The following is a 25,603-nucleotide window of genomic DNA, read 5'->3' on the forward strand; positions in this document are numbered from 1 at the left end:
GATAGTGCTGGGGTGGTGATTTTGGAGGAAGGAGGATAATGCAGAAATTACCACTTGAACCTAGACATCAAGTCGATATATATATATGATAGTATTATATATAAAAAAATAAATAGAATATAATATAAGGTGGGCAATGTATCGATTTGAGATCCTCCCAAAATCATAGCAATACAAACATACCTCATTCTCTTTTTAGATGATTATACAGATGGCTCCGATAGATGTGAAAAGGGTGCTTCACTGAAAGGATATGCTCGTGGTTACGTCCTATATATGTATCTCTGCTGATTCGCGCGCCAAAACGGGTTCAATTACAGTAATGAGAAACATACGGCAAACAGTGAAAAAAAGGGATGGAAACAGAGAGCGGACACAGAACACCATGGAAACGAGTCAAAATGCACGCCCACAGGTCAAGCCGAGGCCCCCATCCAATAGTGGCCAGAGTATACGCTACAAGAAAACAATACGTGCGTTCACATATTTCAGGAGAACTAATATCCAGTTGTAGCCAATAAGCTGGCCAATAACCAGTCAGTATTGGATAACTTGAGTGAAAACAAAGTATTAATAATAAATGAAAATAAATATAAATATAAAGCATGGACATAGAATTATCCCGTATATGCAACGCGTATAGCCCAATATAGCAGTTATTCAAGCTGTAGATTGAACAGGTAGATGTCAATCTATACGGATGGAATATTGTATAAAATAAAATAAAATAAAGATGGCGCATATCCGAAGACAACCGGTGAGAAGGTTGCAAGTTGGTCATAGATGACGGACTATCAAATCGAGTCCGTGTTGCGAAAATAACAGTTGCCTTAAGATAACCATTAAAAGGGCCACACATTGGATTAATGGAACTCATTAGACACTGGGTAAGTATATGCATAGAAATAAAGAGCGGACAAAAAGACCACTTATTTGATCTATAGTATAGAAATTACGCATGCCCAGTCATAACCAATGTAGGGGCAACAGAATATATAGCACAACAGCAGCGCCATCTTAGTATTGAGAAAAAATAGTGCTAAGTATGAAGAGATTCTTTTCATAGTTCAGAGATTGCATGTACCTAATCCAACCATTGCGTAAACTACAAAATATATAATAGAACACTAGCGTCATCTAGAATTGGGAATATATGTAGTGGTGTTTCAGTATTAAGAAATTATATAAATAAATAATAAAGTAAATAAAATAAAATAAAATAAAAATGTTTAAGGAAAATATTAGTTCCACAGGTATCTCCAATAGACAAAACACAGAAGTATAAAGCCTTATACAATGTGGATTATAGCCACTCCAGATGATTACTATAGGGGAATGTGTAAATTATAATTTGCTCTATATAGGTGGCTCACTATATTAAAAAGTGCCTGCAAAGCAATATATAAATCCGGACAATTGATTTAAATGATAGCCTGATCCCAGGGTATCTCCAAATTCAGTCCTTTTTTGACTGTATCTAGATAAAATATCCAGAATACTTCACGCTTTTTTCTTATTTTTTCTGAACTGCATCCTTCTTTGTTAACAATTTTTTCCAGAATATACCAATGAATATCGTCCGCAGGATGATTGTTTTCTAAGAAATGTGAAACCATGGGAGAGGTTATTTTTTTATTCCTGATTGCGGTTCTATGTTCAGTAAGTCTGGTGTTAAGAGATCTGGACGTCTTGCCCACATAACATTTGTTACATGGACATATTAACAAATAGATAATGTCTTTGGTCTTACAATTACTCATCCCCTTGGCCACAATTGTTCGTTCATTAAAAAGGAGTTCTTTCGTTTCAATTGCCAAAGGGCAGACTATGCATGTTCCACATTTATAGTTAGCCTGAATAGGTAGCATGTCTACAACACTTCTCTGTGTTGGCTTTTTCTTTATGGGCATGCGAGATCTAACAATGAGATCTTTGAGAATTTTATTTTTGCGATAGGCAAACAAGGGTTTTTCAACAGAGTCGGCCTTAGTTTTATTGACATTGAGTAGATGCCAATTCGAGCAAATGATTTGGCGAATCTGCTCATTTAGTACCGAATGACGTGTTACAAAAACTAGGTTTGCTTCTTTTTTTCGATTGTTGCCCTGTAGCAAGTGCTGGCAATCATAAAACCTTGCACGTTTGTATGATTCTCGTATGAGTCTATGAGGGTAACCTCTATCAAGAAATTTCTTTTTCATGTCAATCGATTTCAGATCATAGGCCTCCAATTTAGTACAGTTACGCCTGAGGCGCAGAAACTGACCAAACAGAATACTACTTTTTTGTTTCGTTGGGTGAAAGCTTTGATAGTGCAACAACGTGTTGCGAGCAGTGGGTTTTACAAACAGATCCACAAATAGCTGGCCACATTCATGCTTTATTAGGATGTCCAAAAACTCAATGTGGGTATTGCTTATATGGGATGTAAATTTTAGGTTTGGATCACAGAGATTTAACCAAGTGATAAATTCACCCAGGTTATCTTCATTATCATCCCATATAAAAACAATATCATGTATATAGCGAGACCAGTGTAATATAGATTCGAAAAATGGGGCTACTTCATTGAAAATAAATCGTTCTTCGAAGTTAGCCATATAGATGTTTGCTATTGTAGGGGCGCAAGAAGCGCCCATGCTTACTCCTTTTATTTGTTTGTATAATTCCACTTGAAATTCAAATATGTTCTCATAAAGAATGATTTTCAAGCAGTTGATAACAAACTCGGTGTTGCAGTCAATGTCATACAGATCAATAAACCATTTAACTGCTACAATAGCTCCATCACATGGTATGTTAGAATACAGACTTTCCACATCCAATGTGACAAGCCATTGTCTTTTGCAGTTAAATGGGGTGCCCTCCATAAGATTGATTATCTGACGAGTATCTAAAACATATCCAGGGATTTTATGTATAGATGGTCATAACATTAAATCTAGATACTTGGAGATAGGCTCAGTAATAGATCCAATAGTGGTGACAATTGGTCAAAAGGGGGGGTCAACCTCATTTTTGTGTACCTTAGGGGTACCATAAAGGCTGGCTAATCTAGGGTTATCTATATTCAAATAGTGAAACTCCTTTTCACAAATGTGACCGTGTTGTAGGGCTTTAGCAGTTAATTTATAGATTTTGTTTTTGATCGTTTGGGTAGGGTTTCTAGTTATTTTAATATAAAACCTACTATCCATCAGTATGTGCTCAATTTTGTCAGTGTATTTTGCTGTATCTAATATAGCTATCCCTCCTCCCTTGTCACAACTTTTTATTGTGATTTCAGGAGAGTTTTTGAAGTTGTTAAGGGCTTCATATTCTTCAACTGAGATAATAAAAGGGGTTTTTGGAACATATTTAGTAGCAGTGGTAAGTTTGTTAAATACTACTTGCTCAAAAATCTTCACCTCTGGGGCAATTTGTTCTAGAGTGGGGGTGAACGTAGATTTAGGCGCTAAACCTGACCGATTTATGTCAGGAACCACACCTTATATGTCAGAAAAGAACCATTTAAGACCAATTTTTCGAAAAAAATACATCAAGTCATTGAATAGCTCGAATTTGTTAAGGCCCGAATGAGGCACAAAAGATAGTCCTTTAGAAAGGAGAGAATAGGATGCTTGGCTAAGGATGCAGGTACTTAAATTGAAGATTGGAATTTCTTCCATTGTCTCCAGTACCGACCATTCCGGGTTTCTAAATATTGGTTCTGATTTGCTGGTTGATGGCCACGAAATGGTATCTGGTATTGTGCACGAGGTTGGTACTGTTGTTGGGGTTGGTATTGTTGTTGGGGTGGATACTGTTGTTGATAATGCGGTTGATATTGAGGGCGCCAATTCCCTCTGCTCTGATTTCGTCTCCCTAAAAAAGGACGATAGCCTTGATTAAATCGTGGGGTATACCTATTACCTCTATTATCAGATGGTGGTGTTGTTCCATCACTATCGGAGTCTGTAGTATCAGAGAAGGTAATTACTTTTTTGTTAAATGATCTATATGGTTGTTGGTAGAGATTGGGATCTGATCGAGAGAGGTCAGATTGGGAATAATAACCATCTGCAAGATACAGATAGATATATTCCTTGTTAAAGTATCTTATGTCTTTTTTAAGCTTATCTGTTTTACGCTTCATAAGATAATCATTGTAGGAACTTAATTCATTATCCAGATCCTCAAGTTTCTTTTTCACATCCTCAATAGCCGTTGTAGATTTTATTTTATTCTCTAGATCTGATATCTCATTAAGTAACTGTAAAAGCATTTCCTTAGCCATCTCGACTATCAGCATCATAAGGTCCCTCGAGCAACGATTGGCAATGAGGGACCATTTTTCCCAAAACTCTTTAATTTGGACAAACAAGCCTGGGATGTTCTTAACCTGTAATCCAGTTGGAATGATTCCAGCCTGTAAGTATTCCAACATAAAGTGGCCATGAAGCTCTATCCTTATGGTTTTCTTTTTAAGTGTTAACAACTTCTGGAGGTCTTCACTATGATTGATGTTGGGCATGGTTCTGTTACCAAAGTTTATAGCAGCCCCCACCATAGATACAAAGTCATCATCAGAGAACCCGAAGGTTTTCAGATTCGACATATTGATTTGAAAGTGGCAAGATTAGCCTATAGTATAGAAATGCGCAAATGGAAAAGGGTAAAGAGACTACCAAAAAGAATACTTATGTTGAGAGAGAAACAGAGAAATTTTTAGAAAATGAGTCTAAGAGCCAGAAACAACAAAAGTATAGTATAACATATACCCTAAAATTAAATATGCAATACACCTAGATATATTTTTTGGGAAAAAATATATCACATAAACCAATGAACCAGGATTATTTGTATAGACATATACCTATTGATGACAAACAACGTATAACACATAAGTCAGTTTGCAAGTATAAGTACTAGCCGTGACCTGATTATGATGACATATCAACCAAAGAATGGAAAGACAAACAAACATCTCCCCTCATAGACAGGCTACGAGAAATACTATTTAGAAAAAAGGGGACCCCTACTTAACTAATAAACTTGCTATATGTAAGGAAAAGAGCTATTTAGGTACATAATTATAGCAAGTACATGAACAAGAGGTAGGACAAATACTAGGTGTACTATAAAAAAGTAACCATTCTCAACAATCAAAAAGAGGGAAAGAAATGTTTTCTTCCACATACAAATATTAGATAGAAAAATATATAAAATGTTTATTTTTCACTTTTTGTCTTACATTGAGAACTATTGGATTGCTAATTGTTCTTTTTTGAATATAATTCATCATTAAACATTTATGCAGACAATCTAAACATGTAGGATTGATAGAGACTATGCGATAAATGGAGAGCATTAGACAATTGTATAAACAGATTTAAACATATAGAGTTGATAGAAGCAATGCGGTAGATGGAAAACTACGCGCGTTTCAGCAATGCAGCCTTCGTCAGGGAACCGTCTATTGCTTAAAGCTGTGTATAATTTATAAACAACATACAATGTGGTGGTTAAAATTTTATGAATATGATACAAATACACCTAGATTTGAATATTTATAGTCTTTTTACATTTTTATCAAAAAAACACATATATATATATACACATATAAATAATACATTAATTACGACCAGTACTTAATGCTGCCCTTTGGCATGAAAAGACATGAAAAGAAAAATCATCATAATATATGGTCATACATGGCTTATTTCTTTCATTATCCAAATAAGTTTCTATGACATATATAGGATATTGATGGATAACTGTCAACTGCTACTAAACAAACATAAATATGGTTGCACATCAATAATCGAGACATAAGTATATACAATAATTATATCCTATGTTACTCAATTTTTACACATTTGTATATTATATACAATCTCATTCTATACATGATACTGAAACAAAGACAATATAATAAAATTAAATAAAATAAAATAGTATTGATAGGATAAAGAGTATTGACAAACAAAGTTTAGGATATATCTAAGGTGAAGCAGAATAGTGAAAATAATTTTAGAGAGCAAAAACGTGATGAGATAAGAGGCAAGAAAAAGTGAAAGGTAGAGGATGTATAAAGACAGTAACCATAATGAGATACAAAGCACAACAACAGGGGAAGAGAATCATTGACTCTTGGCCATAATATAGAATTAAAGAAAAAGTCTCAAAATATTAAATTAGATAAGCACATATCTACACTACTACATTTCGGTTCTACTCACTTGCTCTATATAGGTATAGAAATCCTAAAACGGGGAAGTCCCAGATGGAACTTCAAATCTTAATTGCTCCGAGATGTAAGTTGGGCAAGACAAAGTTATAGAGGACCTCCTACATGGACATATGGTAAGTTGAACATATCACCTGTATGATGAGGTGGGAACCCATAGTTGTATATGAGGAAGTTCAAACAAGATTAAATCACTCTAAGGGATCATGTCCTCTCAACATCATACTTCCTTGTCTTTCCACAAAGAGTTTTGCAAGTGCTGATGGAGAGCCCTTTGAAGATCTTCTTGAGCATTGAGTGCGTGGGAACTGGAGATGGAGACTGCGTTCACTTGGCTACTCATGGTGACTTGGTTGCCAATTACTATTCTGAGGTTCTTTGCATGGGTTAGCAGGAGAGATGTGGGTCCAAGTTCAGCAGGCCAACAGGTGGAGTCCCAGATCGAGGTGCCTTTGACAAAGATTACTACCTCAGTCTTGATAGTGTTTAGGTAGTTGGTTTTTATCCATCTGCAACTTTCATCATGCAGACGGAGAATTTGGCCCATGTGTTGGGCATCTTGCCGGAGAGAGAAAGTATGAGCCAGGTGTCGTAAGTATAGGGTATGATGGTGATTATGGCTGAGTGAGGATCCTTGTGGGACTCTGAAGATGAGGTTGATGGCTTCTGAGGGGAAGGGGGTCAGGTTGTCCGACTTGGTGTGGCCCGTCAGGAAGGAACCCTTAATCATTTTTAGTTGGATTGCAGTGGTATGATTCACACACAGGTGATTTATAGGCATTGAACCATGTTTAGATACGATGCACTGGCATTGAAATGTCTCTTTGCATATTGATTGTTGAAGACCTGACATGGTGTTGCATCACATACATTGTTGCATGCAATACATTGTTATGTATCCATGAAAAGGTAGGCTGGGAGATTCCAGCAGACATAGTGACTGTTTCTGGAAAGCAACCAGTAGAACATAAATGGGAGACAGAAATAACACCAACTGAGAAACAGCTGTATGCATGTTGGTGCAACATTTTATATTCCTCTATTTATGACCCAAGATATGCAGGATGCTTTCATCATCAAGCCTGTATACAGTCAGTACTTGTGGTGCACACATATTAAACATATTCAGATGGATTCAAAAGATCTGCTCCTCTCCTTCCTCCTTTTGTGGGTCCTATTTCTTCTAGTCACATACATTGGAGCAAGCATTGGCATTGTAAAGTTCTGGCTTGAATGTTCTACACCTTGTATTCTTACCGCATCAAATCTTATTAAATTTACACTCGTTGATTTGGTTCATCCTAAACAACATTTGCTTAACTCAGGAACACTATCTAGGAACTGGGCCGGCATTAATATTGACACTATCTGTAATTCATTGGCAGCCTTCTTACCCAATACCAATGAAATATTAACCAACATGAAGAAGGTATCACAGCCTGGCTAACAGAAGCCAGTAATATGCATGCTCCCTTTCAGAAAGTCAGACTGGCTAAGCACCATAACACCACATCAAAATGGTTTTCTGAAGAACTAAAACGTACAAAATTCGAACTCTGCTGGGTGAACGCAATTGGCATAGGAATTATTCACCAGGAAAAAGGGAGTCTTTCTATCTCATCTTAAAAAATATTTAAAAAATCAATTATGCAAGCTAAATCTGCTTTTTTTCTCTGGAAAAATGATAATCTCAACTATTAAGTCTAAGGCAATACTTGGAATTGTGTCTGAATTATCAAACCCTGAAAGAGTGACTGCTATGATTCTGCACACCCAAACCCTATGTGATGCACTTAATTCCTTTTTTTATTGACAAGATTAAAGTCATTAAAGACAGCATTCCTCTAAATTCCTTTCCTGCAACAATACCTATCAATGATAAGGACCCAATCTTATTGTCTGAGCTGCCTGCCATCAGCTTCTCATGAACCTGCTGACTAAAGTGAAATCAGGCTCACCCACTGACACCTTCCCTCTGGAGGTACTCAAAGAAATTGTTTCCCTTTTGCCTGATCCAGTTCTGTCTCGCCTCAATGCTTCCTTGAGCCAAGGTTTGGTTCCGAGCGATAATTGTCCCATTATTAAAAAAAGCTGGTGAGGAACCACATATTTTGAAGACCTACCACCCTATATCTCTGCTTCCTAGTTTAGCAACGGTTTTAGAGCTGCATGTTGCCAGATGTTTATGCTCTTTCCTAGTGGAAACCCACTTTCTTGATCCCCATTAAGGAGGCTTACAGCTGGTCCACTCTGTGGAAGCAGTCACCCTTTCAGTTGTAGATGACATGAGGGAAGAAGCTGATAGGGGCACCCCTCAGCCGCTGGTGCCTCTGAATCTTTCAGCGCCCTTTGACATGGGTGACTATGAACTTCTGGTAAACCACGTCAAAGCTACAAGCTTATGGGGCACGGCGCTTGATTGGATTGTTTCCTTCTTGAAGGACTGCTTTCAGCCAGGCTAGCTATACCCCTTCGCCTCTTCTAAGGACCAACTCACTTGTGGGTCCACTTTGTCCCCCCCAACTTTTCAATGTGTACATATGTCCCCTTGTGCTCTCCCTGAAAAAATGAAGGTGAGAAGTTACAATTATGTGGGAGATCAGTAACTAGTTTTTGCTATTGACAACAGACCAGAATAAAAAGTGACCTTCCAAAATGCAATGTTATTAATCGTCGATTGGATGAATAGTAATCAACTCAAATTAAACTCTGACAAGATTGTCATAACTAGAAACAAGCATAACTTGTGGAACTACACATTCTGGCCAGCCACAATGGCTACCTCAGCCTAAGGGCTCAGTTAAGAGCCTTGGAGTTCTTATTGACAGAAACCTATCTATACAACCCCATTACGGGTAGCCATCTCATCCTAATTGTTACGGTTTGCTAAAATAAGAAAGATAGGTAAATTACTTACTTTCTAAGCTCTTATACAGGTCATCATCGCATTAGTCATCTCGAGGATAGACTATGCAAATTTGCTTTACCTGGGCCTCCCCAAAGATCTGAAACATAGATTACAACTGGCACAAATTCAGGCAGCCAGATTAATCTTCCAAGAGCCAAGAAAGTGCCACATCATCCCCTGATTGGGAAACTATCTTGGATGATAGTAAAAGAGTGAACTGTATATAAGACCAGATGCCTCATTTTTAAATTTCATTATAGTAGAATCCCAGCTTTCATCTCTGCCCCATCCAAAAATACATATCCACCTGTAGCTTGAGATCCGCTTACCTGAATCTTCTTACTATTCCCTCATTTAAAAAGAAAAGACTCAGCTGCTCCAGATTTTCTGTACTCGCCCCTAGTGTCTGGAACTCTTTCCCACTTGATTTTAAGATGACTAAAAACATGGCTCTTCAAACAAGCATATAACTGAAAGTGTGAGCAGTATGTAATGGTTCTTTTACTATAGCGCTAAGAAACTGTCTTGTGTATGCGAGCTTTATAAATGCTAGAAAACATAATATGACCTAATATCACATGGTGCTTACCTGAACAGAGTGTTTTACTTACGGGGTACTGGGAATACAAACAAAAACAAGAAAAAGAGTTTGTCTCCTCTGGTTTAATGGAGCATTTGCACAACTCAGAGTGCATGAGAAGAGGAATGAATCATGTGCCGGTGTATGTAGGGCTGAAACAAGAGCTGAGTTACTCAGGAAAGTGCCAGCAAATTTCTTCGTGCATCATGCAAAGTAGCTTCAAACAAATTATTTACTCTCTGGTAACCTGTGTAGGAAATCCAATTGGGGTTTAATATAGGTGGACCGAGATAAACTGATTTAACAGACATGGCAGCTGCGTTTTGCACAGTCTGAAGCTGACTGATAAGCTATTTAGGTACACCAAGCAAGACTGTATTCCTATAATTGAAACGGCGTGATATGGCTGCCTGGATCAACAACTTTATTCTTTTAACTAACTGTCAAGGAAGTATTGTCTTACGCTCTTCAAAAGGGCGTATCATGCATCACAGATCTTGTTGACAGCAGGCCGATGATGATATCAGCTTTGACCATAACACCAACATCTCCGGTCAAAGTAGCAAGTCTCCTAAGTCCAGGAGCCCTTAACTACAAAACAGAGGTCTAGGTCTAAGGATGATTTTCTGGAATCATCACCTCTGTTTTATCTGCATTCAATTTCAAAAGATTATAGGTAATCAAACATATGACTGAAACAAGACATTCTCGAAGTTTAAGTGGAAAGTCAAGGTAACTGCCGATTGAATGTCAACACTATAGTTAAAAAAGGTAAGGACAAAAAACCAAATTATAGCAACTCAAGGGGAATAAATAAATACTAAAGAAAACTCCACAAAGTGCACAATAATTCTGAATTAACCAATGCTCACAATGTAAAACCTGACTTTCGGGGTACTGTGGCATGGCCGTCTTGGAGACGTGTTCCAAGATCCAAACTCGTAGCTGACAATGCACAACAATTACAAAAAAATCAATAGTAACCAATTCTTTTGATTTTAAATGGAAAAATACTTTAAAGCACACAGGACTAAATACTATATCAAAATGACAATTATTTACATGATTTCATGTGGAAGTACAAAATGGAGCCCTCTGTCCTGGAGTTGAAAATGTAAAATCCCATTCTGTTGATTTTGTTCAGAATTCACCATGCAAAACCACTTGCTGTGGCATTTGTCAGAGTCCACAATGTAATAGCTTTTCCTATTCTATTTGCCACAGATTTCACAATATAAAATTGCTTCCTGTGGTGTTTGACAAAAAGTTCACAATTGAAAGTGCTTTCCTATTGCATTTATCAGAGAGTTCACAATACAAAACCACTTCTTATTTTTTATTTAGAAATACGGTCTGGGATGTCCCAGGGCATTCAGCAATAACTTGGCCCCAATTGTGTCAATAGGAGTCTTTCTACTTTGATGTCCTGGAATCGCTGTAGCTCGGTCTCTCAGATTAGAGACCAAAGAAACTTTTAGCATTTTAATTTGAGGGTAATGAGTCAAAGCAGTCCTGTGCTGATTCAGGGAAGCGACGTGGACCAGAAAATAAAAACTCAGCAATGCACAAAAAGCAATAAATCAAAGTCCAGACCAGTCCAGTTCTTTAAAAAGGAAATTACTCTAAAGCAAATGCAAATAAATGTTATGCACACAGTTACAAATATTTAAACAATTCTAAATGGAGTTAAACATTGAAAACCCTCCTGTAGGGGTTTACTTAAATCACATTGTGCAAATCACATATCTAAATAAAGGTGAAAACGAACCCAATGCATCTAGTTTAGTTCTATAATCTATGTGGCACCAGTGGACTAGTTATGCTCCAAAAGGCTCTAACTGTAAAAATAAACAAAGTCCCTGTTTTGGTCTGCTGCTACACAAAGCTTATCACAATCAGTAAGGAGAAGCCTACAGGCTTTGCCAAGTGTTGCAACCAGCAGTGTCTGGGTGGCTGAGGCAATGGTCCTAGTCAAGCAGAACTACCACTCCCGTTAAGGACAGGTGATTAAACTTGCTGCATAACTCGTGCTAACCCTTTTATATTCAACACACATTTTCAATAATTATAACATGGCCATCATATAACTTTGGTCATAAAACACATTCGGAAATATTACTAGCAGTAGAAGTCCCACCTGTATTTAATCAATAGTATGCACACTGTTCGACAATTCCTAATCTAACCCCCCCCCCATCGAAAGCACTCTTATGCGGTGCACGATATCAAATTATGTACTATTGTTCAGTATGAAATGCATCTTCACACCTGCAAACGCATTTTGCACTAAAAACATAGCACAAAAACACAGTTGTCAAGAACAGATCGTGCGCAAAAAACATTCTGCCATGTGGCATATTGATATAATTTTGGGATAGACACAGAACAAGCGTGACATGAAAATGTTTACATTATGCAAGATTTTGATGACATAAAAGAAATGTTGCAGTGGCCTATGTAAAACCCCTTACATCTTGTTTGAGAAATCTGGTTTAGGAGGACCAAGGGGAGTCGGAAGTTACTAGTCCCAATTGTGATAAATGGGGATGTTTAAACTCTGGTGCCCTGAGACTTCTGTACAATAGATCCTAAAAGTGTGCCCCGTTTAACACTCATCTCTATGGTTAAATAGGTAGGTCAGTCAAAGCCTGACTTAGGTAGGTGCTATGGGCTTGAAACTAAGAATACAGCAATGCACAACATTAACAATTAATAAGTCAATGTCCAGCCAGTGCTTTCTTTTAGAACAGAAAGGCTCTTTAATGCGCATGAAACTAAATGCTATAATTAAAATGAAAATGTTTACACAATTTTATGTAGAATTAAAATCAGAAGGGGGAGACCTGCAATCACTTGCAGTAAAAGTAATCAAAGAATGGGAATTCAAAAGAAAAACGTTGACAAAAGTAGATCATATAATTCAAAGAGTACACCAAAATCTCTTAAAATTAATGTCAAATGACATAAATCTGAGAAACATCTTCATAAATTTCCTGACCTATACTGTGAAAGAATAAATATTAAGTGTGGCATCAAAAAAACAAATTATTTTGTGTTCCATAACTATACCATCATGAACAGATTCAACATTTGCTGAAGAAGAAAGAAATGCTAGTGCTAACGGGGTTGAAGAATGACATGATTCTAAAACTGGGAGCTAAAATTCAAATTAGATTTCCGATAAGGTTGAGGATTATGAGGAGAAATAAAACGTACAAAATATCTATGAAAATGATTATCTAATTTATAGTTTGATAAGTATAATTAATTAGGGTCTGTGGCAGAGAGAAGTATCACTAACATGTCTAGGGCTTCGGAGATCGATTACACTTCAATAGGCATGGCAATAGTGCCAGTAGAAGATAAGGATGATTCAATATGTGGGATAATCACTGGGTGTCTAACAAATGAGGAAAAAATATAAAATTATAATGGTTGTTATGCATTTATATATTTCTCTAAAGCCAAGCTGCCTCTGTCAAACGAAGTATATAAAAAAACAAGCATTTGCAATGCAATAGGTTTTGCATTTACGCAAATTTAAGCTATTGGCATTGTAAATGGCAATGTCTTTTATTTATGTTTAAAAAACCAAAACATAAATAAAAGGCATTGTCATTTACAATGCCAATAGCTTAAACTCGCGTAAATGTGCGACCTATTACAAATGGTGCTATAATGTCCCAGCTTGTGATAAAAATCACTGTGAATATGTAAGTCGTTACTTTTAACTTGCATTACATACAGTGTAAATTGAGGTGCCACTAAATACACAAACAACAGTTTCAAGATTACAAGCAGCCTTTACATTTTCAGATTAATGAGCCGCACACAATTATATTCCCTTCAGGCACCAGGCATGCTGGTAAACCTTACCATACTGGTTTAGTTGTCTGCCCCTCCCTCCAAAGAACAGGAGATTCCATCCCTTCCATGAGTACTCCCAGCTTTAGAAATTACTATTATTATAATTTTTTGTTTATAGTTTAATATATCGCAAACTCGACTGTATCAGAGCACTTTACATGAGCAACAGTTGCATTACAGACGGCCAAATTCATTTTTAGGAGCGGGGAGATGAGTGATTTGCCCAGAATCACAGCTAAGCCTCCAGTCAGACTCGAACACGGTTCACTGGTTTCATAGTCAGCCACTCTAGCCATTAAGCCAGAGATTCTGGACGGTCATCTTGTAACAAAAAACAGGGAAGCTGTTTTTGTTAAATTAAAAATGTACGGGCAAGTGGTGATGCTCCACATATCCCGAACACTTCAAAGTGTGCCCAAACCTAGAGATCGAAAGGGCTTTGCAGGGGCACAAAGTGGCATGTCAGTGTCAACATCAGCTACCATTGTCTACCTAACTGACGTCCAGGAGATCGTGCCATTCTGCTGAAAATGTCCCATTGCTCTTGAATCTTAATGTGCTTCTTGCCTTCCACAGCTTTAATAAAGCCAAATGATTAAATATATATATCGCACCACGTGAATGCACTAACCCACTCCTTAGGGCTTTTTATATGTGCATAACGTAATCACTTACTGCTTATTAATGGACCCTGGGAAACTGGCTGTGATCCTTTTACATCGCTGTGGTGAACTGAGCGTTGCTTTCAGCAGCAATCTGCTGCTTTGGTAACTGCATGAGAAACGGGTTGTGTTTACGAAGGCAGGAATGAGGCGGAGTGTCTTCGAAAGCGAGCACGGCAGCCCCTGCCACTTCCCTGTCTCCAGTGACTGCAGAGACACATGGGTCTTGTGCCCTGGGAGAGATCCATTAGTGACCATTAACACCCTACGGAGAAAGGCGCTTATTGCCACAGACAAGGTAATGATGAGGCAACCTCTGACACACCAGCTCTTAAAAGACTTTGAGCGCCCCATCTTACCTATAGTGCTAATTTCGAGACACGCCCACATATTCTGAAAGCAGACAATTGCCAGCTCAAGTTCTGAACCCCCCTAAATGAACCACCCGCTTCGAACTGATTTCTCAGCGATGTGGTACTGATTTGGGGGCCTGGAGTTCACGGAAGGATCCCGAATGCTCAATGACTCTCGGTGTGATTCTGTGCCGTGTTCAGCAGCGCTGCACTCGATATCCCGCTGTATTTGCAAAATGAGCAGGGGCTTCAGACTCACACTTCACTCATCTACTATCTACTCCTAAACGTCGTTTCACTCACGGCACGGGCACCCACCAAGCCCATGGCAACATTGGTCCCTTCCAACGCCGTGCTGTTTGCTAGCATTCAGTACAATAAAAGCTAGAAGGGACGTGGTTAATATGATGAATGGTGTGGCTTAAATCACAGAAGCTAAAAGTTGGTGATTTGCTTAGTGTGCCGCCCGACTTGTAATTGAGGATTTCTGTCATTGCATCAAGATATATGATGTTACAAGGAACATCATGCTTACAACGGGTTATGTCTATTGGCTTTGTCAATGGTTTTGTGGACTTTGGTGCCACATCCACGCACGTCAAACTTTTGGCGCATGAGTATAATCATTATGTAAGGTAGCGTGCATGTTAATTCACACTATTTTAAATATGCTTTGTCAGCATAAGGAGACTGTAGTTAGGAAATGCTGCTTCAGGAATAACCAGAAATTACGTATGGGGTGAAGAGCCAATAACAAGCCTGCTAAAAAAAAAAAAGTTAACTAATGGCAAGGGGCGAGAAATTACCAAGTAATAGGCGGAGTTTCCCCTCGCATATAAATCACTAGATGTCTCGGAGAGACAGCGCACGTGCGCTGCCTAGGCGAGACCTAATAAGGAAAATTGGCAACTGAAGATAGAAAGGTCTAAATCTCACGATCAGGAATATAAATGGGCTTTGCATCAAAAGAAAACATAGAATAATTGTAAAATACTTAAGGGAATGTTACTCACAATTAACCATGCTTCATGAAAACCACTTAACAAGCACAGTGTGCAAACCTTTATTTAAAAATTTAAAGATGGGTCATGCAAATGGGTTGCTTGTATCAAGCCTGTCTTTCTACACGGCAACCATTTCAATTAGACTTATTGTGAGCATAAACCTTCTTTGACTCAAAAAAGATCATTCCAGTAGATGGATAAATTAATCAAGTAATAATCACACGTACAGGATTAAATGTCTCAAGTATTGAATACACTGCAGCTCTGATAGTCTTTTTATACATTTGCATTTTGCCTCTCTCTAGCGACATTCGGGGGACTTTTCTTTGCCCTTTTGGGGTTTATTTGGTAGGTCAACAATACACCCATCACTGAACTTCCAAAAAGTTCGAAGCTGTTTCAAAAAATATGATGCACAGTTTAGGTCTATGTGATATGTGAATGAAAAGAAGGGGATACAAAGTGGGTACACATTTTACAGAAACAAAACATGGACGCTTCTAAAGATTAGACTTCTTCCTCTTAGATCAACCACTACTAGACAAAGTTCCATACATAAAGCATGTCCCAGCACATATCTCTTAACACTTTGCAGGCACGCTAAGACTAGATGTTTCTGAACAAGCTCCTCACCATATGACATATGTGGGCATGTTGACTGAAAGCTTTTATTGGATACAAGGGTTCTGAAGGAGATACTCAATACACAAAGAGTTATTTTTCTTTAATAACATGTTGCACCACTCTCAGCATGGTCTAGAGCATCTACAAAGCTATCCTTGAAGGAATTGTTAACAAACTCGAATGAGACAAGGCTAAAAGAGAACGAGAGGATACACAAAAACTACAAAATGATATACACATATTTTAAGGGGTAGAGTACAAAGTCAAGACTCTCTGCAAGACTTAATGATATCAAAACGGGAACAAGAAAAAGGACAAAATGCATTCAAGGTGATGGCAGTGGGGGAAAAACAGAGCCTGTGGGATGCAGTCAAATTCCATTACTGTAAATACAGGGAAAGGCGCAGGATATTATTAGCATGGAAGATAAAATCAGACATATTCAGAAATTATAGAAATATTCAGCCGTATATGGATACAGCATAAGAGATGAGAGGCTCAAAGCAGGGTAAACTGTTTTTGGAGTTTTAAAGGATGAACAAACAGCCCGCCATCTCAGAAGATAAAACGTTGGCTAAGAGATGGACAGTCGCCAGCACTATTCAGTGAACAACAAGCAGCACATTCAAACAGATCTCCAAAGTAGAAATAACTGAGCAATTACATAGATTAAAGAGAGGAACATAGCTGGCCCTGATGGTATCCCTAGTGAGTTATACAAACGTATTAAGGGGAAGGTAAATCCAATCTGGAAACCTCATAGAATGAAGCAATTATAACACCAATACTCAAGCTTAATATCAACTATACAGGCGGATTTCTCTATTAAATTATTGTAACTTGCTTTTGAATGATTATGCAAAATTTCAGTACAATTTCACAAGAGTGTGCATAATTGCATCATGTGCAGATCCATCATTTGGCATTATATTTTAGCTTGAACTGCATCCTTGCATCAAGTTTTGATGCAGAGACACATTTAGTATCAATAACCAAGGACCCATCTTTCCCTAACATATAGTGCTATTTAGTTGCTTCTGTGCATTTACCATAAATTCTGTTGCCACAATTAGTTCAATGACTCCATTTTTTCAGTGAATGGTGAATAAATATGCGATGTGGCATAATGGCTTCATTTCAGTAGTTTCACATAACAAGTGTATCAGAAATTCCCAAAATTATGCGACTTACTCCTGCAGAAATAAAATGTTGCCCACACCTAGGTGTGACTATGTGGTCTTCTTTATTTGTTGTGTGTGAAAAATAGCAACACTCATAACAAGTATGATTATTGAAGACCAGAAAGATTTTATTCTGAGTAGACAGTTGCAGGACTTATGGCATTTTCTAACTGGATTGATTGACCTTGCAGAAACCTTTACAAGTGCTTTAGTAATGATAAAACTTGGTAGTCACTTTGCTACTTCTCAGGTGGATTACCATCTTCAACCTCAGACATGGGTTAAACATTTTGAAAGGGCTTTGTTCTGAGACCAAACAGCTCCATGGAGACTCATTGAAGCTAGGCTTATCTTGTTCAAATGAATCACCTTCTTCCTTGGAATTGACACTTAAAGAGTCCATCAACACTTTGTCTGCTGTAGTTCCAGGGATGACCCCGGGACCGAATAGTATTCTGTGCGATCTATTTGCTGCAGAACCAGGAATATGTGCCCCATGCCTAAATGTGCTTTCAAACTCGATTTTGGAGGGCTGTCCTCTCCTAATCTCTGATATTATGCGAAGATCGTATCTGTCTATAAAAAGGGTAGGCGAGATGATACCCACACTGTTGTTTGCGGATGACACACTGCTTGTCTCTAAAACCCCAGTTGGTTTACATGTCTTAGTGGATCGTATTTTAAAATGTCTGTACTGAGAGGGGCTGGAATTGAATATTACCAAGACTAAATGTATGGCTTTTAACCCTTTTAGGTCTGTGAAGTGCCGTACTAGTGTGCATAATTAAATGCTTGAGCAAGTCTCTTACTTTGATTATTTAGGTGTAAGATTGACCATAAAGTTATCATGGTCCTTGCAGATTAATAAGAGCGCTCTAAAACTCCAACAAGAATACAGGGATATTTTAAAATTGGGAAAATACACTAAGTCAATGTCCCTTGCACCTGCAGTGGAACTTTATAATGTCACAGTTAAATGGTCATCTATTTATGGTTCAGCGTTTTGTAATCCTGTAATTGAGGAGTTACAGTGGCAGAAAATACATTTGTGACGTTTTTATTAAATCTCCCACAGAGTGCCAGTAATTTACCGCAACTACTCGATGTAGGTGTATTTCTGATTTCCTCAGTGTACAAACTTAGACAATTGTTGTATTGGCACAGATTGTGGTCCAATGTGGAACAAGCCTCTTAAAGGCTGGCACTTATGGAAATTATGCACTCAAACGGTTGGTGGAAAATTCCAAAGTTAGAATATATTAAAGAACGGATGGAAAAGACTTAATCTTACAGTTGTTTGAGAAACCTCTGTTAACATGGCTGTTGTGTCCAGGTCTGTGATTAAAGAGAGATTAAATGTTATCCTGTGGGATGATGAATTATGTCATTGTAAACTGGACAGCCTGATGACCAGTTTCTTAGACCACAAAGCTGTTCCATCATTTGAGCCCTTTCTTGATAAGATATTTTGCCCTCTAGCAAAACAGCTGTATTTAAAATTTAGATATGGATTACCAATCAATAGTATCTGTATTCACTGGGGACAAATTATTACACTAGCACTTTATGTCCGTCATGTCAACAGGAGTCTGAATCCCTGCACAATTTCTTTTTTTCTACCATGCTTATATTACACCCGCATCAGCAGTGGATCAAGCCGGTTTGTATCTCCTTAGGAATTAGACAGTGTGCAAATGCTTTGAGGATTCTGAGAACTGACACAAATAAAATGATTTATATTAGTGTTGCTAAATACTTGTTTGTGGCTAGGATTATACATCAGAAAATGTTATCGTCCAATGTTAGCCATCACTCTAATGCCTGACTTTAGTTGTTGCGTTCAGCTGCTTTTGCACTTTATCGCTATAACTCTGCTGCACTTTACTTTATGTAAACTATTACAGATGGCCTATGATGAGTTATAAGGGTAGGTATTTGCAATGTACCCAGCTATTTCAGTGGCTGGTCTGATGTTGTTTATCCTTGCCTCCTACGCCATTTTTTGATCTATTTCTCTGTTGTTCTTGACTTGATTGTTCCATGGGTCTTCCACTTTTAAATTTGCATTTCATATTTTTTAGAGTATTTGTACAGTGATGGATTATGATGATTTTTAATTATTTGTGCCTGTTTTATGGATCTACGATTTTCAAAATAAACATCAATCAAATGACAAAACTTTGTCCAGCTAAAGCATTTGACTGATTTAAATTGGATATAGCTTAAGAGGTCTTTGAAATCTTTCGGGTAAATCCTGGGTTTATGAAAACTATGAATGCATCATACAGATCTCCTTGTGCTCAGATAGAAGTTAACAGAAATCTAAAAAAAACTTAACTGCAATAGAGGATCAAGACAGGAATGCCCATCATCCCCTTTAGTGTTTGACCTCTATATAGAACCCCTAGCTCAATAGATAAGATCAGATAGCAATATCACCCCTTTTGTATCTCAGGGACTTCAAAATGATATGCAGATGATATAATTGTGCACACTTCAGACTCTGGTAAAAGTATCCCATAAGCTGAAGAACAGTGCTTGTTACTTTGGTGCAATATCGGATATCAGAGAAATAATTTCAAATAAACAATTATGACTTAATATTTAAACTATAAGGAAAGAGAGGCCTGTAAGAAAGTTACAAAAGATATTGAACATCTATGGAAAAAAGAGAAAAATTAAAAACAAACAATATATGGTCAAGTGAAGTATCAGTTCTACCCAAAATGACTTTCCTTTTCAATAGCATCGCACTTAGTTTCCCTAAAAAGTGTATCTCCAAATTTAAAGGTAAAATTAGTTGCTTTATTTGGGCATCTAAGAGAGTGTTCTAGAAAATATCAGGAAAAAACTGGAAAAAGGTGGTTTCTCACTTTTAGATTTCCAATTATATTACTGTGCATTTCAGTTTTAAAAAATGCACTATGTTCATCTCACATCCTAATCAGACATATAAAATAAATTGGTTCAAACAATGCTGAAAGATATTGACCAGAAAAATGTTTTATTAATTTGGAGCATCCAAGATTTTAAAGAATACTCTATCAGAAATCCTGAAAGCATGCCCTACTTTATGGTTTGAAATAAGGCAAATGTTAGATATTTAATATCATAGCAGATTAGCCAGGTACCTCAGAATAGATGAAGGACCAGTTATGTATCCCCATGAAGGAAGTAGGGATTAAGTATTGGGGACAGCTACTTTCAAGATCTGTTATCCTACAATTCCTTAAAAAAAGAAGACTGCAGGATCTCTCACCAGGGTCACATATGTAAAATGATCAAGTTGATTCACTTTACAAACCTGGTCTGAACACGACCTCACAGAAATGGAGGATTTACAAAACATCTAGCCAAAATAGAAGGAAATCGCCATTTGGTATTGGTCGCAATCAGACTATGACAAACTGAAATCACAATTCGGTCTTTGGGAAAAATGCTTGCTTATGTCAGAGCTAGAACATGAATGGCAAGTATCTTTACACACTCTTTTCTATATTGTCAAACCTGCTTTTCTATACCCTACAATGGATCTACTGGAGCCCACAAAAGTTGGTCAAGCTATCAAAAGGAGTGTTTTAGTGCAACAAATGTGGGACTCCGAAAATGAATGATAGACATATGTTTGTATGTTGTCCAGGACTGATTTGTTTCTAGAATTAAGTAATTATAAATTGAATTACAATTATTCAGTAAAAGATAGGTTGCGTCTGACTCTCACAGCTTTTTTAATGGACAAGACCAACAGTTTACATCATCAACCCCATCCCATAAAACTGTTTTTTTTAATCCTTTACTTTTGGGCAGACATGAAATTTGCAAACAATGGATGTTACCAATTGCTTCCCTAAGGATTTTATGATTAAGGCAATTTCTTCAACATATGTGATGGGCAAGGCATGATCCTTAGCTAGATCTGCACAATTTTGGAAAACTTTTGACATCTGGTTGGATATTGAGAGAACAATTGGGTTTAGTCTGATGATTACACCTTTATAATGCTGGTTTGCCCACCAGATATAATCCACAGTGATTAAAACAGTAGGGCATGCTCAGTGGCCTAATGGCAATGTCAACCATTTGATGGAGATATGAGGAACAAAAAAAGGCACTGAGTTAACAATGTAAAACCCCATCCTATTGAATTTATCAGAGAACTTACTTTTCCTATGGCACTTTTCTGAGTTCACAGTCTAAAATCCCATCCTATTGTTATGTCTGAAGGTTTAAAAAGCAAAGCCCTAGCATATGGTGTTTAGCAAAGGAGTTCATAATGAAAACCCTATCCCTATTGCATTTGTCAGAAAGTTCACAAAGTAAAGCCACTTAGTGTGTTTTTTGGCGCACAGTTCCATAAAGGCCTATTGGATCAAAAATATTTTTTTCACAATAAATAATTGAGGCATATTACTTTTGTCATAACTTTTCTTAACTAAAAGATCCAACCTATGGCATCTGACATTACTTTTCCCAATGAACCATTCAGGCCTACTGCCGTGATCATTGGATTTGTCTCCTAAACCATCTCAGGCTTACCTTTTTGAGCATCATTTGTGCAGTATAAGCACTCTTGCTTCACAGAAGCACTCATCGTCTGCCCAATCAAGTCCACTAAGGAGGAAGATCAGCATATGAGCTGAACTGATGCCCCTCTCTTAGCGGTGCTTTTTAAAGCTTTTTTTCTGTTGATTACAAAAGGTCTGGCGACAGCTGCACAGTGGGGTCAGATGTAAAACAAATGTTGCATTTCTGGTTAATGACTGAACCTAATTCTGGACCTGAGAACAGTCTGAAAATGGAGCTCACATGGTGCTCGCCTCTCCACAATACAGTCACTTATTACAGGGGCACTGGTTTACCATCTGTAGATTATGAAAAGTACTTTGGGAGTAGCAGGAGTCAGGCCCATGTTTTGCGAAAAAGCATGAGCATACAGCGTTTTTCCTATGGGGCCACGCTCCTTCAAGAAACAGGTGATCACCAAAGGAAGGACAACATTTTAATGCAGTCCAAACCTTGACTGCTCTACACTAACAAGATATACCATCGTGATGTTACAATTAACCTATATCTCGCAAGTATACACATTTGTTTCCCTTTCAGTCGTCCATTTTGTATGATCTATTTCTAAAAGATCTAATATCCTGAATGACAATGTCTCCTAATATTTAATGAAGTACGTTAATTTACCAGGGTGGCTGACTTTCTGCTGCACTTGTATGAATTTCTTACATTTCATATCTGTGCACCCTAAAGTAACTTCCGTCCAATCTACGTCACGTCCTATTCTGAAATTGGTCAATACTCACGTTTAGTTCTGTGAGTTAGTTCACTCTGCAGGGCTCTGTCAGGTGAGGTGAGGAGACTGCCATTCACTTTCACTGCTATATGTTGCCTCTTTGTGATTGCAGATAGTTCCAGCAGAAACTGAAACAACAGCAGCTATCCCCAAGTGATATTCATTATTTGATTCGAATAAGTTCTTTAATAATTGTTTTAACTCTTTCCCTTCAGTCGTGAAAACTCAATGAAGAATAAGACCTTCGGGCACGCACATCGAGTGTTTATTCACTGTAGAGCTCGCGGCGCCCTGGAGTTTTACCTCAAGGACGACACTGAAAGTTTCTCTTTAGATTAGAAGATTATTTAACTAACATTAAGTGAAATGCCTCGATAATGGTGAGGATCATCAAGACGCATTGCCTCTTTTTTCCCTGTAAGTAGTAATCGCTCCAGTCTGCGGAACATATTTTCTAAGTGACATTGTTTGCTCTGGTCTGCACTGAGCAAGCGAGTCTCCGCCAAGCAGGCGCGGCGAATCAAATGTCCACTTTGCCCTTATCATTACAAGTAAATACATAATAAGCAATGTTCCCTCGGCGTCTCTGTATTTTTCCATCAGAGCAGAAATGTTCACATATGTTCTCTGCACTCCCCCGCACTCTCTCACCCACTAGAGATTCGATGTTCTTGGAGCAGAACACCTGCTACCTGCCACCAACCACGTCCTGCCGACGGGATGACCAGCTTTTCACATATGCTCGATGCGCTGCTTTGCATTCCCAGAGGAAAACGAATGAGAGGCACTAGAGTAGTTTGGACACAATAGTGTAGTTCCAACTTTCAAAGAATAAAACTTAAGAAGGTTTTTGACCTTCCCTCATTTGGTTCAATCTCATTGCAATAATACTTACTTGTTTAGCTTTGCCTTTTTTGTGTTAATGCTATAAACCTTGCTTGGCTTCTTGAACTCTTATTTTGATAAAAATATATCATACTTCCATGAGGTTGCAGGTGGTACGGCCATTATTACCAATGCCCATTTTCCTGGGCACCTCTAGTGTGTAACTGTGGGGCTTATTTACAGTTTGGCAGCTGAAATTTACTCCGTCAGGGCAATGGAGTAAAGTACTAGGTCGCAATGCAGGAGTACCCACCAGCGGCATTTAGAGATGCCCTCCGGCCCAGCGGCCATCTCTTGCATTTACAGGAACTGCAGTCATGGCGGTTCCCATAAATGCACTGAAAGTTGGATTGATCATTCTCTCTAGTAACATGACGCGTCGGATGTCAAACTTTCAACTGTGTTTAATATCAAAAAGAGAATCCAAAAGAAGGATTTTATTTTTGAAAATAAAATAAAAAAACAGTGACCCTCCTCGCCATGAGATATCTTATGGCATGCGGGCACTGTTGCAGTTTCCCCTGCCTGTTACCTCCAGGTTTTATCTGGTGGTGACGGGCAGTGAAAACTGGCTCATGTGTTTGCCCCTCTAAATAGGGCTGGCAAACACATGGCCAAACCTCTGACAGCCCTTACTCTGTTGGCAGGGCTGGACTGGGAACCGAAACCGGCCCTGGCAAACTGCTCGGCCAGCCCCCGCTGGCGGGAGGGGTGGGTGCTGCAAAGCTGTTTGTGATGGCTGGTTTCAGCCGATTTTGTTACAGGGGGCCGATATTGCCGACCCCCGGTAACAAAAAACGGCCCCCCAGGTGCCCAAAATCAGCCCCCACCCTGACGGCCCACCGGGGGAATGCCCGGTGCCCGCAACAGCCAGTTCAACCCGGTCTGTTGGGCTGTTGGAGATGTATGTAGGTGGTGGAGATGGAGAACTTTCCGCCATCTACATTCGAAAGTTCCGGCAAACTCTAAATGAGGCAGGCAGAACTTCGCTTTGGTGGAGAAGGTACAATGTCTCCATTGTAATGGGGTACCCTCTTTGCTAAAGTCGATATCAGGCCCTGTGTGTGAAACAGATTGACAATATGCCATGGATCACAGAAAGTGAGTGTGGGAAGTTCTACTCCATGATGTTTCTACTGAGAAGTGTCTTAAGTAGTCACCTTTGCTAGTGATAAAATGTTGCATTTCATTGAAACGTTAATTGTAGGTGCAGTTATTGGCTAAACATGTGGCAGCATTTGTTGTAGTCTGTAAAGACCCGGTTCGACTCATCCCAAACTCCTTCCTTATCTGCTTCCTTTGTTTTCAGGTCCCGTGTAAAGGGAACACACAAGCTTTGTACATGACAGGTTTCCCATAGGCATTGATTCCCACAGTGCAGACTGCCCCTGAGGATGCAAGTTTTTACCTGGTCAGATTGGTAGTTTTGTAGAATGACAGATTAATGCTGTCACGAACTGGTAGTGCGATGGTGACTGACTGGATATGTAAACTAGAGCACAACTTCCACTTGGAGAGAACACTAACATCTAACAGAGTGTGTGGACGCTGGAGTGAGGCTTCCAAAAAATCCCCTTCACGCTTGGCTGGGAAAAAAACTTAAAAGCCCTGTTGAAACAACCCTGAAAAGATCGCTTCCATAAATGCCAGCTAATTGAGCCCAGAGATGCAGGCACAGATGAAAAAGCCCTCTTTTCCCCATGAGGGACATGAAGGGGGCTACAAAATTGTTTTGAACCATTGGTCTTGTATGCAGCGGACCATCACCCCTATCGGCTGTGCTCTAGCCGAGAACAAAAAACCCTCACATAATAAATAAAGGACTAGCATGGGGTTCTGAGCGCCTGTGGGCTCGTGCACCATTTGACACAGCAGCCTCCTCCGCATCGTCTTTGAGGCTGAGCTCCCATGAGAGTGGTGCATCTGGCCTGAAGTCGCAAGGAACTTTGATCACAAGATATTCTCATTGGAAGAGAACAACAACCCACATCTTTAAACTGGGAGATAAATT

Source organism: Triturus cristatus, chromosome 4_1 (genome assembly GCF_964204655.1).
Source record: "Triturus cristatus chromosome 4_1, aTriCri1.1, whole genome shotgun sequence".
In the NCBI taxonomy this organism is placed as follows: domain Eukaryota; kingdom Metazoa; phylum Chordata; class Amphibia; order Caudata; family Salamandridae; genus Triturus; species Triturus cristatus.